This window comes from Mastigoproctus giganteus, chromosome 9, assembly GCF_048544385.1.
Source record: "Mastigoproctus giganteus isolate SK-2022 chromosome 9, ASM4854438v1, whole genome shotgun sequence".
Lineage (NCBI taxonomy): Eukaryota > Metazoa > Arthropoda > Arachnida > Uropygi > Thelyphonidae > Mastigoproctus > Mastigoproctus giganteus.
In genome coordinates, this window is record NC_143583.1 from 102,628,297 (window position 1) to 102,644,719 (window position 16,423).

Below are 16,423 nucleotides of genomic sequence, written 5' to 3' on the forward strand. Positions count from 1 at the left end.
ACTACTTGTGTTTCACCGAACCTTTCCATTGAATTAGTCCATAAATGGGTAACATAAGCCAGAATATCACCAGTGGATCGACACTGACGGAATCCATACTGGCGAGCGTTGATCAGACGGAAGGTTTCTAGGTAGTTTAAGAGTTTGCGGTTAATTGATTTCTCCATTACTTTAGAAAGAGTAGAAGTAATTGCAATGGGACGATAATTGGATGGGAGGGATTTGTCACCCTTTTTAGGAACTGGCTGGATATGAGCAAATTTCCAAGCAGAAAGAAAAACACCTTTGGAATAAGAAAGTGAAAAACGGCGGCAAAGAATAGGAGTAAGTTCAGGGGCACAGGTTTTGAGAACAAGTGGAGAAATACCATCAGGACCTGGAGCTTTCTTAGCATCAAGATTCATCAAAATCCATCTGATATCCTTTTGACGGAAGACCACAGGAGGCATTGTATGGAGCGTGTTAGGAATGGTGGGAGGTGTTTTACCAAGATCATTAATACATGAGCTGGAAGAAAAATGGGATGCTAGCAGGTCAGCTTTATCCTTGGCTGAAGTGACAACAGAACCATCTGGTTTGGACAGAGGTGGGAGCAGAGATGGGCAAAAGTTGCGGCCAATAGCTTTGGCAAGAGACCAGAATGCTCGGCTACCATTAGGGCAAGAAGCAAGTTTTCTACTCTTAGCCTGTTCAAACTCTAGTTTGGACTGATTAATGACTGCTTTACAATTGTTCCGAGCTTTGGTGTAGGCAGAAAATGAAACTGAAGAATTAGAAACAAGCCAATTACGATATGCAACATTCTTCTCTTGGACAGCCTTAGCACATTTATTGGAAAACCAAGGTTTAGATAAAGGACGAGATTTTAAAGTGGAGTGTGGGATAAAGGATTCCATTCCTGCAAGAATAATTTCACTGACACGATCTGAGCAAACGTTGACATCAGAAGTTTTGAAACAGTAATCAGACCAAGGAAAAGAAGAAAAGAAGTATCGCAGGTCATCCCATTTTGCATTCTTGTAATGCCAAACAATACGAGGTTGGGAATAGCCATGAGATAAAGGTTCCATTGGAGAAAAGACAATCACCAAGTTGTGATCTGAAGTGCCTAAAGGACCTCTCACTTCGACCTTGTACTTAGAAGGGTTGTTTGTGAGAAAAAGATCAAGCGTATTGGCTGTATGATTAGGATTGTCCGGTATTCTTGTAGGTAAATGAACAATCTGTGCTAGGTCATTAGTAATTGCAAAACCCTCAGCATCTCAACCTGCTGGGTCAGTGTGACTAGAAAATGGAAGCCAGCTGGAGTTGTGAACATTAAAATCACCAAGGAAAATTACCTCACTGTTAGGAAAGTTGGACTGGAGAAAGTCAAGTTGCAAAGAGAGGAAGTCAAAGAGCTCCAAGTGATTAGTGGAGTTGGGAGAACGGTAGAGACAACAGATGAATTTGACACAATGAGGTAGAGAGATTTTAAGCCAGAGAAGATCAAAGAGAGGAGATTCCAAATTGCCAAATCTCTGACAGGGAATATCAGAACGGACATATGCACAAGTACCACCTTTGAGGCGAAAGGAATCACACAGCAAATAATTTGGACATCTGAGATGAGAAGTAGTTGAATCAACTGATAACTGAGATTCAGTCAGAAAAAGTACATGGGGTTTGGAAGACTGCAAGTGGAAATGGACATCGTTGAGATTGGAATTGAGACCACGTATATTTGTGAAATGAATTAGGAAGTCCTTGGGAGGTTTAGATCTTTTCGCAGATAAGCTTGCTCTATTATTTGGACAATTCATGGTGTATTCAATGGTAAGAAAAAGTGGGTGGGACATGCTGTATGAAGTAATGAAATTTTTGGATATGGCGTACATGTGGTAAGAATATACCCAGATCCTTGACATAACGTGGCCTCGACAATGCTCCCCGCATACACACTACTAGGACTCCCTCCAGTAGTAGAGTAGAGGTAGCAAGATTATACACTACCTGATCCGGAAGCCTCCTAGAGAGTTACCAATAGGTTTGGTCTGGTGTACTATCTAGCAGCCGGCCTGTGAACACCGTTTTAGAGCTGTACCCTCGAAATGTAAGGAATATTGGATCTCGCCACGACATTCATCATAACCTCAAAAATCATCAGTCATACTGCATGATGGAAGAGATAGGGAAGGGTTGGCCGGAACTTAGCTCTAGAGACTAAACATGGGTTCCACCACTTCAAGCCTCCAATAAGCAAAGTGGTGGTATTTCACCGGTTGATGAGAGTCATCTACCACCTAGTACTGCCTGGTAACATAGAGGGGCGGTGTTCCTCCATGTGGTGTGGGCGCCACACCTCGACCCCTGCTTACGTTGGTTCACACCTGGGTGGTCACCCACCATGTACTTGTGCATGGAGGTTATACCCAGGATTACTAACAGTCCCACCATCGTGAAGGTGCAAGCAGAGGATTTGGCTGTCATAGACCGTCTGGACTTCACCGAAATTGGGTCCACTTGACTTAAGTGTCACCCTAATATCAATTCCATCAGTGTTTTAGACTCCCAGGTAGGAAGAACAGCTTGTCTGGCATATCTGAGAGAATGTCTGTGACAACATCAAGGACCAAAGCTTGGGCAATAGACCAGAATGCTTGGCTACCATTTGGAAAAGAAGCAAGTTTTCTATTTTTACTCTGTTCAAAATCTAGTTTGGACTGATTAATAACTGCTTTACAATTGTTGCGAGCTTTGATGTAGGCACGAAATGAACCTGGAGGTTTGGATATGAGCCAATTACGATATGCAACATCCTTCTCTTGAACAGCCTTAGTACATTTGTTGGGTTGCCTCCGTAGCCAGGTGGGAAGGAGCAGCAGTGCGTAGCACACGCTTCTTGATTAGACCGGGGTTCGAGCCTGTCACCCCCAAATACGGAAAATGCGGAAAGGTCAGAGAATGACCACCGCATATCCCGGAGCAATATGGCCTTAGTTGCTAATGCTCCTAAAAACCAAATAACAACAACATTTGTTGGAAAACCAAGTTTAGATAATGAATAAGATTTTAAGGTGCAGTGTGGAATAAAGCATTTCATCACCACACGAATAATTTCACTGACACGATCTGAGCAAATGTAAAAAGTTTTGAAAAAGTAATCCGACCAAGGGAAAGAAGAAAAGAAATCGCACAGATCATCCCATTTTTCAATCTTTTAATGCCAAACAACACAAGGTTGGGAATGACCTTGAGAGAAAGCTCCATTGGAGATGAAACCATTACTAAGTTGTGATCTGAGATGCCTAGAGAACTACTCACCTCGACCATGTACTTAGAAGGGTTGTTTGTGAGAAAAAGATCATGTGTTGGCTGTATGGTTAGTGTCCAGTATTCTGGTAGGTAAATGAACAATCTGTGCAAGGTCATTAGTAATTGCAAAAGGCTCAGCATCTTGAACAGCTGGATCTGTATGAGTAGAAAACGGAAGCCAGCTGGAGTTGTGAATATTAAAATCACCGAGGGAAATTACCTCCCTGTTAGGAAAGTTGGACTGGAGAAAGTCAAGTTGTAAAGAGAGGAAGTCAAAGAGCTCCAAGTGATTAGTGGAGTTAGGACAACAGTAGAGACAACAGATAAATTTGACAGAATGAGGTAGAGAGATTTTAAGCCAGAGAAGATCGAAAAGAGGAGATTTCAAATTACTGTCTTGTATTTGTGCATATGTCCATTCTGATAAGCCAGGGAATATCAGAACGGACATATGCACAAGTATCACCTTTGAAGTGAAAAGAATCATTCAACAAATAATTCGGACAACTGAGATGAGCAGTGGTTGACTCAATTGGTAACTTACAGTTTGGCAGACTGTAAGTGGAAATGGACATCATTGAGGTTAGAACCGTTAGATTAGAATTAAGGCGACCCCTTCAATCATTTTTTTTTTTTTTTTTTATGAAAACCCCAAACACGGGAGGTATTAGAACCTATAGTACTTAGTACCGTGCTTGCGTTGGAGGTTGAGAAGATGAAAGAAGATATTTGTTGACATTGGACTTGAACTTCTGAAACTAATTTTTCAAGAAATACGTATGAATGAAGGTAGTTCCAGAAAACGGCAGTTGAATGAATGAACAAGGAAGATGAAAAGTTGGTTCTGTGAGTTTGAAGTTGGACAGTAAATGGATGTTGACTGGTGGTGGCACGTGTTCAGACTATTTTGAGAAAGAGAGAGAGAGAGAGAGAGAGAGAGAGAGAGAGAGAAAGAAAGAGAGCGGGAATTATAGAAGCTAAATTCAGAAGAACAGTGCCCGTGAAAGTATTTGTAGAAAAAGGCATGCAGCAGAAACAGTACATCTATGAGACAGAAAGAGGAAAGACTTTGTTAGAGAGGAGTCATTAATTATCCTAACTGCCCTCTTCTGAATGGAATCTAGAAGCCTGCGAGAGGTTTTGGGGGTACTGCCCCATATGTGGGAACAATATTCCATGGTAGGGTGGATTTGCGATGTGTACAGAGTGAACAGCTGTTTGGAAGAAAAGTAACGCCGAGAGCGAAAGAGAAAACCAAGTTTTTTAGATGCAGAGGAAGCAGTATTTGTAATGTGCTTGTACCAAGAGAGATTAGAAGTCAGGGTAATCCCCAAAAGAGATATATCATTTTGCCTAGAAATCTGAGTGTCACCAAAAAGATAAGCATAGGAGCAGAAGAATCCTTTTTGCGAGATATAAGACAAGACTGAGTTTTAGAAGTATTAAAATCAACTAAATTGGCTTTGCCCCACTGGAGAATTACCTGGAGATCAGCATTTAAGGAATTGGTAGCAGATATTCGAAAAGTTGAAGCTGATTGAGCAGGGCAAGGTTTTTGAAAATGGAAAGTGGAATGCAATGTGCTATCATCAACAAAGCTATGGATAGGATTTCCAGCCAATGTAAGAAGGTCATTAATGTACAAGAGGAAAAGAGTGCCGACCTGGCTAGCCAGGTGGGTAAAGTGCCTGCCTGGCAACCCAAAGGTCGTGGGTTCGAATCCTGCCTCAGGCGTGGATCACAGTAAAATGCAAAAACTTTGGGAGGTGTGTTATGGCCACAGAAGCCGATGCGCCAACAACTAACAAAAAAAAAAAAAAAGGAAAAGAGTGGGGGAAAGAACTCGATTTTGGGGGGGAAACCGGCATTAGTGGAGAAGTTAGAAAACAGAGAGCCGTCCACCATCACCCTCAGTGAGTGATCACAGAGAAAACTGGATAACCAATTACAAAAAACAGTTGGCAAACCATAAGATTGAAACTTGTTTAGAAGACTTTTATGCCAAACACGATCGAAAGCCTTTGAGATATCAAGAGCAACTGATTGTGTTGCACCAAACGTTTCCATTGAATTTGTCCATAAATGGGTAACATAAGCCCGAATATCACCAGTGGATCGACCCTGATGGAATCCATACTGGCGATCGTTGATCAGACGGAAGGTTTCTAGGTAGTTTAACATTTGCCAGTTAATTGATTTCTCCATTACTTTAGAAAGAGTAGAAGTAATTGCAATTGGACGATAATTGGATTGGTGGGTCTTGTCACCCTTTTTAGGAACTGGCTAGATATGAGCAAATTTCCAAGCAGAAGGAAAAATACCTTTGGAATAAGAAAGTGAAAAAAGGCAGCAAAGGACAGGAGTAAGTTCAGGTGCACAGGTTTTGAGAACAAGTGGAGAAATACCATCAGGACCTGGAGCTTTCTTAGCATCGAGATTTGTCGAAATCCTTCTGATATCCTTTTGACGGAAGACCACAGGAGGCATTAAATGGAGCTTGTTGGGAATGGTGGGAGGTGTTTTACCAAGATCATTAATACATGAGTTGGAGGAAAATGGGATGCTAAGCAGGTCAGCTTTATCCTTGGCTGAAGTGACAACAGAACCATCTGGTTTGGACAGAGGTGAGAGCAGAGATGGGCAAAAGTTGCAGCCAATAGCTTTGGCAAGAGACCAGAATGCTCGGCTACCATTATGGCAAGAAGCAAGTTTTCTTCTCTTAGCCTGTTCGAAATCTAGTTTGGACTGATTAATGACTGCTTTACAATTGTTGCGAGCTTTGGTGTTGTCAGAAAATGAAACTGGAGAATTGGAAACAAGCCAATTACGATATGCAACATTCTTCTCTTGAACAGTCTTAGCACATTTATTGGAAAACCAAGGTTTAGATAAAGGACGAGATGTTAAAGTAGATTGTGGAATAAAGGATTCCATTCCTACAAGAATAATTTCACTGACACGATCTGAGCAAACGTTGACATTAGAAGTTTTGAAACAGTAATCAGACCAAGGAAAAGAAGAAAAGAAATCTCACAGGTCATCCCATTTTGCATTCTTGTAATGCCAAACATACGAGGTTGGGAATAGCCATGAGATAAAGGGTCCATTGGAGAAGAGACAATCACCAAGTTGTGATCTGAGGTACCTAAAGGACCACTCACTTCGACAGTGTACTTAGAAGGGTTGTTTGTGAGAAAAAGATCAAGCGTGTTGGCTGCATGGTTAGGATTGTCCGGTATTCTTGTAGGTAAATGAACAATCTGTGCAAGGTCATTAGAAATTGCAAAAGCCTCAGCATCTCAACCAGTTGGGTCGGTGTGACTAGAAAACGGAAGCCAGCTAGAGTTGTGAACATTAAAATCACCAAGGAAAATTACTTCACTGTTAGGAAAGTTGGACTGGAGAAAGTCAAGTTTCAAAGAGAGGAAGGTAAAGAGCTCCAAGTGATTAGTGGAGTTGGGAGAATGGTAGAGACAACAGATGAATTTGACCCAATGAGGTAGAGAGATTTTAAGCCAGAGAAGATCGAAGATCGAGAAGAGGAGAGGAAATTTTTGGCTTTTGCTTCATGTATGGCAGTGTATTGAAACTTAGTTTTGGATGTCTTTGTCACTGTCTGAAAAACATTTTCGCATCAAAGTTGTAGTCATTAACATGTAGTAATATAATTATTTAGTATTAGTTTTGGTAAATTGCAAGAAAGAAAGCTTATACAGCATCAGAAATTAAAAAAAAAACAACTTAAGATATCATCTGTACATCCCCTCTATTAGTTTATCTAGTTCTTGAATTTATTCAATCTAACCATTCACCTACCTGCCAGCTGAAGGTAAATTTCTGCATGTCTGCTCAGCAACCATTCTCCCTCAAATTGAATTTATACCCCCCCCCCCTCGTGTATATAGTCTGAAAAAGAGGGAGGATTCCATCAGGTTGACCTTACCCGATTCATGCATAGCCTTAAATGCCTCAATAAAACCTCCTTGCAGGTGTCTAGTCTCCAGATGCTGGTTTGCAAAGCTGAAGCCTTTCCTAGTAAGAGCACCCTTTGCTCCCCTCACTTATCTCGTTGCTCTTCTCTACACCTATTCTAACAGATCCACATCCTTCCTAAAATGAGGCTTTCAGATCTGTATGCAGTACTCGAGTTGTGGCCATTGCTCTGTACAATGGGATAATCACCTCCTTATCCCTTCTGGCAAAATTCCTGTATATCATTGACAAAACCCCATGATCTGTGCTGGCAGCCTGTATGTACTGCTGTGTCCCTGCTGACTGCATTATAACTGCACTCCTGTCTAAATGGTCTTGCATTATTTCTTTAACCAGCATTTCCATTTTCTGCAGATAAGCTGACAGGATTTGCACATCTCCAGTCCATTGGGACATCTTTTGTTACCTCCCTTACTATAATTGATAGATCTCATCCATTCCAGCTGCCTTTTTTCCATTTAGCATCAAAAATTTCTCTTTCACTTTTCTCTTAGTTATCACAAAATGATTCAGCTCCGTTAGAATTTGACATACTTTGACATCCCCTCTTTAAAAATTTCTCGCATGTGAATGTAGAGGCAGTATATCTGTTCAGTTTCTCACCAACCCGAACACTATCATCAACAGTTATACCATTCATATCTAGCGTATAAATTTGATTCATGCATTTCAATCTAAAGTTATCATAAGTAAAGAGGTCTTGGCTTTTATCTTTGCATTCTTTGCTAGAGACTTCCCATAATCTGTCTTAGTTTACCTAGTTTCCTCTGTAACTTCATTGAAGACTAGTTTATATCTGCTGCATGCTTCTTTATCACCTGATAATTTATATGCATCTCAAGCATTCTTGTTCTCTGACATTAGTTTCATCAGTACATCTGACATCCATTTAGGTCTAAGCCTCAAACATTATCTCTTAGTTGGTATAAAAAGCCTAATAGTTTCTAATTACTTCCCTGATTGCTTACCATTTATGAATTTTCCGTTGGTTGTAACATTGTCAGTTGGTCCCACTGTATAGAATTTAAAAACTGCCTGTGACCACTGTAGTCACCTTTACAAAAGCAAAAGTCCCCCTCTTTGCCCCTGATAGTAATTGCGTCTTTAAGTAAATTCCACATCAGTGGATGTAGGATTTACTGTGATCACTGCCACCCAGGATCTGCTATCTCTTAGTTGGTATATCAGAGATCAGGGCTTCAACTTCCACATCTATACTCCACAGCATTCAATCCAACAAATATTAGATGATACATGGCTTTCTCATAAACATAACTTCACAAATGTCATCCACACTACCACCATTACAGCAGCTCTACCATTATAAAACTGACTGACTACCATTATAACACTGATTATAGGCTATATCAGCTCTCCTGATTTCTGAGACATTTGCTATTGGAAGATTCCACATGAAATGCTCAACACTTTTCCCTCTTTCCACAACTGTAATAGGCTCCACCTAACTGACTGCTTCATTCCCATGAGCATGCTTCAGACTGTACAGAACCTGGATGCAGAATTTTATCTCACTTTATTCTTTAATATATTGTTTAATTCATCTCTGCAATTTATGTAATACAGGCAGTTCTCGCTTTATGAGTTCCCGGGTTTAAGGGGTTTTTTTTTTTTTTTTTCCCCAACATATCAAGCATAAACAAAATCGAAAATATTAACATTAATTACAAAAAATGAATGTTAAACATTCATAAATACCACATTTCAAACCATGAGCATGGCTATACAATACAGTGTACCCAGCTTTACCAAATTACCAAAAGAACGAATTACCAAAAAACAATGAATAATACATTGTTTTTTGGTAATTCGTTCAACGACCTCGGAAGTTCAAATTTTCGCTATATAACTCTCTAAAAGGTCATTTTTATAGTGCAAATTCTATTAGTTACCAGTTAAAACCACTAAAATGCACTACACTTTCATCGTTATCATATGTTCTGTTATAAGAACCAATTTTAAACACCTTTGTGACATTTTTCAAAAGCACATTTCTGGAGGTCACGGCCATAAAACAATAAAAACAATTTGCACTTTCCAGTTTATTGGGCTTTTCTGTTATTGCATCTAATTAATAACGGGTAGTAAACTTGATATTTTTGCATTTGCGAAAATGCCGATATCTGGAATTGTGTGATTTTTTGCGTTATTATGGTGAAACTTGTTTCCCCTTTACTTGTTTCTTATATGATCTTCAATCATATAAGAAACAAATAAATTTTCAGAATCGTCTCTTCATTCTTTTTTTTTTTTTTTTTTTTAAGCATCGTAAACTTGTTACTCCGCACAAATTGTGTTAGTTGCAATTTGTGCATTACGTAAAAAAATGCTTATGCATCTATTGAAATTTATAAAGAAAATAGAAGATTATCTTGGAAACAAATGTCTCTTGAAGCATTTCTGAAGAAGACAACTCCTGGTGCAACAAACCCACGAGTGCCGAGCCAATAATAAGTGATCAACGAGTATGCATTTAGTCAATGATGAAGAATAAACATTCTTTAAAATTTGTAAGTCATAAATAATTTCTTTATTATTATAATTTGCTTGATTTTACAGGCTACATTTTAATTTCTTTGGATAAATCAATCATTGTTTAAACATAAACTAATTGGCTAACTAATCTCAATGTTGGGAATGTAACCTCTATTTTTAACATTATGTGTATATGGGATTTAATTCCCACTTTATGAGTTTTCACTTTACGAGCACATGCTAGGAACAAATTAACTCGTAAAGTCGAGAACTACCTGTATTTTGAATTACACAAGCCTAGAGACTCAAGATTTCAATGTGAGCCCTCTAGCCTTATTTGAATTTTCAATGTAAAACCCCTTGGTTATTGGCCATGAAGGAATGTATTATTGCAGTGCAATAAAAAGATTTTAAAAGATCTGCAGACTCTAAATGCATGAAGATTCATTGCTGATAGTGGGATCAAGAATAATACTTTCTTTCACTTCCTTTCTAACGTGCTGGTTTAGATAAGTCATCCAATAAATCCAGACAATTTCTGTGTGTGTGTGTGTGTGTGTGTGTGTGTGTGTGTGTGTGTGTGTGTGTGTGTGTGTGTGTGTGTGTGTGTGTGTGTGTGTGTGTGTGTGTGTGTGTGTTGTTTCAGTCAATATTTGGAAAGTGTTTTTGTCTGTTTTGTTTTCTGATGCTGGAGCATGAACTAGTGTTGGGCTGGGCAGCAGCAGAGTGCTTATGGGCCCTTCCCTTTTAATCTTTTGAGAGCATCAGTCCTATTCTTCAAGCCTTCATATAAGCCCATCTGAATGCTGAATTTGTGTTTAACTTTCTCATTTTATTTTCAACACACACACACACACACACACACACACACACACACACACACACACACACACACACACACACACACACACACACACTGTATCATGTGTTCCACTAAATCACAAAGAGGAAACAAGTAATACACATAATATAATCCTGATTTATAGGAGAACTTCCTTAGGCCTCCATAGCCGAGTGGTCAGGAGCAGGAGTGCAGTAGCACACGCTCTGAGTAGACCGGGGTTCAAGCCCCTGACTGCTAAATATGGTCAATCTGCCAATCCACACTGGACCAGCGTAGCAGATTATGGTCCATTTCCCTCAGCATGAATTGTTGAGGAGGCTTCCACCCTGCAGTGGGTTGATAATGGCTGCAGTTTTTTTTTTGTCTTTTTTCCCTTTGACAGTTCTCCCTCAAACAAAAACATTCCCACTACTTGAACTCTTTGCTTTGCAGCACTAGTCTGTGGTATGATTTTTGTCTAAATTTAATTTACACTATAATTAACATACACTAATAACATACACTATATTTAACATACACTATAATTTCATTTATTTGACAGTAGTAAAAACTGTGCTATTTTAAATTACATTACTTACTGTGTAATACAGTTACTTTATAAAATCTTATTTGTATTGCTATATATTTATAGTTTGTGAACCTAATAAAAACACTGTTATTGATAACACTCCTACAAAACTATGTGGAAAATTCCAAGTATTCCTATATCATTCTTATATCAATACTGCATGCTATTGTCTGAATTGGATTGAGTAGTCTTATAGCTCAAAATCCTGGATTTCCATAAGTGTTTCCCCAAGATCATAGTATCGTGGAATCTTGTAAGTAGCCGCATTCAGACATTTTTATAATTGGAGGTAGTATTAATGAAATTAACACTGATGCCTATCTGTATTTGTGGGAGGGGTGTATTTCCTTTTTGCATCAAGTGCTTATGAGTCTTGTCATGGTCTGGCATTTAGTGATAGTTTTGTTCTTGTATATCACTTTTTCCCATGCACCTCCTACTGCTATCAATAAAACATCTTCTAATACTTCACCTTTGCTTTTGCCACAGTTTCTGAAAATAATGCATGTACATAAAAATTTTTTATTATGCTTTGTTCCAAAAGTTGGACTAAAATGGTGGTAATGGATGCAAATTAGCTAGCCATAGCATTTTTAGCTATCCACACTACTGGTAATTTGTCCATTTGGAAGTTTTTAAAGCATACAAATTTTCTTGCAATCAGTGGTTCAAGTTTTTCACCTTCTGACAAAGGGTCAATTGATAAGTAGACAAGGCAATTGTCAAACAGTTATTAAAATGTCTTTTCTGCTTTCTCATTTTGTTATTAATGTTGTACATCTATTTAGTGAACAGTTACAAGGTCATCCATGCATTTTTAGCTATCCATACTACAGGTAATTGTTTAAAGCATATGGAAGTATTTTGTTGATTTTCCTATAATCGGTAATTCAAGGTTTTCACCTTTTGCATTAGCTGTAAACAAACCTGCAGTGCTTTTGGCATACCTTCACATTAATATGGATCCCCTTTTTGGAAATTCTATATGTTATTCCATTTTTCCGAAGGTTTTAAGCCAGCCAGATGACGTTTCAAAATATGATAAATTTAGTGTTTCAATAAATTTCAAATTTACTTTCTGCAGTTCTTACTTTAATCCTCTTGCATTTCATCAAATTCTGTTTGCAGATGCATATCTTTCTAATGATGAGAAAAATGCATATCTCTCTCTCTCTCTGTGTAAATTCCAATGATTCATTTTTCCAAAACAGTTCCAGTACTCAGCCCTTCTTTAACTCCTTCAAGTGGGTGTGAAAGTCTGAAACGTGGGGTGAAAAATGTATATTTTAAAGTGTTTACACTGCAGATAATTCATATTTCTCATTGAAAATATTTTTTATTAATTATAATTTTTATTTTTGTTTCATAATGTTAAGTGCTGATTTTCAGACATACATGCTAATAATATTGGCAAGCTGAAGCTTATAATGCTTCCATGTGAGTTTTTTTTTTTTTTTTTCTGAATAAAATGTTTCACTGATTGTTAATATTGTGATTATTTAAATGTAGTTTAACAAATTTAACAGTAGGCTTGGTTATTCCAAAATTCTCTGCTGCTTTTCATTTGCTGTGACTTTCCATGAACCTGAATAAGACAAATTTCTCCTTAATTTTATACTCTTTGTAATTTTTTATGATTGATGTCATATTAATTTCTCTAAAACAGTTAAAATTTTAAATAAAAATTTCAACTGCCATTGAAACAACATGCAGTGGCAGTTGTTTAAAAATCTCCCAGACAAGTATGTTTTTCAAACAAATGATGTTGTAGTGGCTATCATAATTCAAAGTGACACATGAATTAATTAGCAAAGTTGCAAAACATTAATTATTTTGCATTTAAACAATTTGATCAAACTGCTTATATTATTCATTAATCTATTCATTGAACAATAGTTGCAAACTATGGTGTTATTTTTATTCATAATAAAACTAATAAGCTGAATAATAACAAAATTAATAAATAAATTAATTTTATTTTAGTAGATTTTTAAATTATGCTGTTTATCAGTGTTTTTATTGAATGGCTTATTGCTTGATTTTTAGGCTATTGTAAAAGCTATTTCAAGAGTGAAAGGAGTGAGTGTGAGTGATGCAGAAGAAATATTTGCTAAAGGAGTTCAGTGGAATAAAGTAGAAAAAGAGGAGACTGAAAAAGAATTGGAAACTTCCATTACCGAAGAAGAAACACAGGAATACAAAGAAAGAATGATGTTGAGAATGAAAGATGCAGGGATTTCTCAGGAAATTCTTGAGACTCTTTTGGTGTAAAAGTTTATCCTTAAAGTTTCTTTTTATAATGAAAGGTATAAAGGCATTCATTCAGTAAAACTGCACTAAAGTTAGTCATGTAAGAATATAGTTTCCACACACACACACACACACACACACACACACACACACACACACACACACACACACACACACACACACACACACACTCACACACGCTGAATTGATTGTAACTGGATGGTATAGGAATAAAAGCATCTCTTTTAGTTATCTTTATGTTGGTCTACTAAAAGAGATATTTCAGAGTTAGGTATCCCTGGAGTTGAGGGAGAAATATAATTCTTTTCCCTTATAGTCCAGTTTTAAAATTAAAAACTCTTGGCAAAGTAAAATTGTTCACTGATAAAAACAAAAAAAAAGTATAATAGATTTTTATACATGATTATGTAATTAACTTATCAATTAACATAAAAACAAATGAATTTTTACATTGATTTTTAGTTTAGGAATGTTTAATGAAATGAATTCTCTATTTTATTTTCTTATTTTTTAACATTATTTGCAATTGAAATCTTTGATAGATATTTGCAATATGCATTTGAAATATGTTGTACAAAATTTTCGATTTTTGTACTATAAATTAGTGTTGTCCTTGTTTTTTTTTTTTTTTTTTTTGAGTTTGTTCTTTCATGTATATTGTTAATTACTTTAATATTTACTTATCCTCCGGTAGAGAATTATCTTGCCATGAAGCTTAAATTTAATCATAACTTTTCATAATGATTAAAGTTAAGTTTTAAGGATATTTTAGCAGTTTTCCAAACCATAATTGGAATATATATAACAAATTCATTAAATTAACACTTTCTGAATCTAGATAGTGCCTATGTTATCCCATGAGCCAGCCCTATCTAAACTGCCAAAAATTGTAAAACACAGTTCAATTGAAATGAAGATAAAATAGTCCACCCTTTGTAAAGTTTGTAATTTGTTACATTACAAAAAAATCATTGCATGACTTTTTATTTATTTATTTTTTTTTTTTGCAAAGAAACAATTTTGATTCAGCTTTATTGTCTCATAAAAATCATATAGTTTGCTGTTTATTTGTGTGCATGTGCTTATGTGATTTTAGTTGCGATTTTTTGATGGCTTCAAATTTTCAAAACCAGTACTTCATAACAATAATATTTATCTGGTTGAAAATCAGGCAAGAATGGATTGAAATGAATAATTTTCATAGAAAATTTCAGCCTACATTAAGTTCCCATATCATTTACTTGTGGTTCAGTATTTGTTCAGGATGTACAGGGGCACAAATATATCGTGCCCCTGTACATCCTGACCCCATCTCAATTTCAAGTAAAAAATTTTTTGAAAGTCCCTAAAATATTCGCCTTGAATGCTCTTATATTAGAATCAATGAATAAATATATATGTGTATGTGTGCTTGAGCACACACCAGAAGTGTATTGCTAAAAAAAATAGTACTGGAACACTCATTCTACAGAAGTCTATATGATAACGCCACATCGACTGTACAGTAACTGAATCAGACTTCAGACTCACAGTTCATAGAACAACCAGTTCTAGCGTTCAGCTCATGGCGAATCAAAATGCAGCATTCACATGCATCACAGTATATCTCATTCATTGGATCTCTTTATCTAACACATTGTACTTTAGTAAGAAACGTTCAAAGTTTCATTGCAAAATTTATATTTTTGTTTTTAAATATATTTTTAAAGAAATCTATTAATTTTAAAGATTACTATTAATATATATTTTTAGTAGCAATGGGTAAAATAAATATTTCTCCCTCCCCTTTGATTATGCCATTGTTTCATAATATTAGGTGTATAAATTTAATGATTTTCTATTATGACATTTAGAAAAAAAGTACCGGATCATTGTTCCGGTGCATTCCAGCCCGAATACACCACTGCCGCACACGTACATACATTTATATAGCATGTCCACAAACCTCCTTTACAAAACTAAAATGTTATTGTGTGAATAAGGTAATTGATGCATAGGTGATAGAGGATATCTTCAATTCACCAACCAGAAAATGTATGTACTGCAGTAGATGGCAGCATAATTGCAAACTGTAATCATGGTGGAATTTACCAGCAAAATTTTATCCTCTTGGTTTTGTCATTTGTTGACAGCTTCTGTATGTGCTGTAACTTGTATTATGGTTTCATCCTCATATGGCAATGTAACATATTATACACTGTTGGCCTTCACATGTTAACTCACAACAGATATGTCATATGGATTTCCTTAGGCTTTGCATAAAACTTCCTCAAACCAGTTCCACTGCACCCACACTGACTTTTGTTTAGCTACCACCTCATCTGGGATGATTGCACAAACAAGAATCCTTTATGAATTTTCTGTACTCTATTTCAGGGATTGTAGGTCTACTCTGTGGCTTCTTTTTAAACCATGTTCAAAATTTATACATAACAGCTGTGACAGACTGCAGTTCATTGAATTGAGTATGCACTACACCTCCTTGGAGTTGGTAAATTTCAACTTAATTACAGTTTTGCGATTCTGCTATCTACTACAATGTGCAAATTGTAGTAGATAGCAGAAATTGTAGTAGATAGATAGCTTGGTGGGTTAATAAAAACTTGAAGATATCCTCTATCATTTGGAAGTGGTTTTCAATTCAATAAAAACTTTTTGTTTTTATTAAATTTCTCTTTTTCCTTTTGCATTAATGCTAGAATCTAATTCTTTATGATAATTTGCATTTTATCTTACTTTTCATTATAATATTTCAGTTTTTTTTTTTTTTTTTTATTTCATTCTTTACCTTCTTCCTATTCCTCTTTTTTCCCTTACACTTTTTCTAAATACTAGTAATGTGTACAAAGACCATTACACCTTACTACCTTCTGTGTAATTCCTTCATTATAATTAGTTATATATTATACTTTTTTCCCCCCTCTATTCTTCATAGTTATATTCCTCTCGTATCTCAGTTC

General features: G+C 36.5%; 1 long non-coding RNA gene across 1 annotated transcript in view; it reads left to right on the forward strand.

Moving 5' to 3' along the window:
* Positions 1-13,420, forward strand: part of LOC150080600 (uncharacterized) — a 35,507-nt gene extending 22,087 nt beyond the window's left edge. The window contains exon 3 of the long non-coding RNA XR_016547372.1: positions 13,239-13,420. This is a non-coding gene — a long non-coding RNA (uncharacterized LOC150080600). The remainder of the gene's footprint in view (positions 1-13,238) is intronic.
* The last annotated feature ends 3,003 nt before the right edge of the window (positions 13,421-16,423 follow it).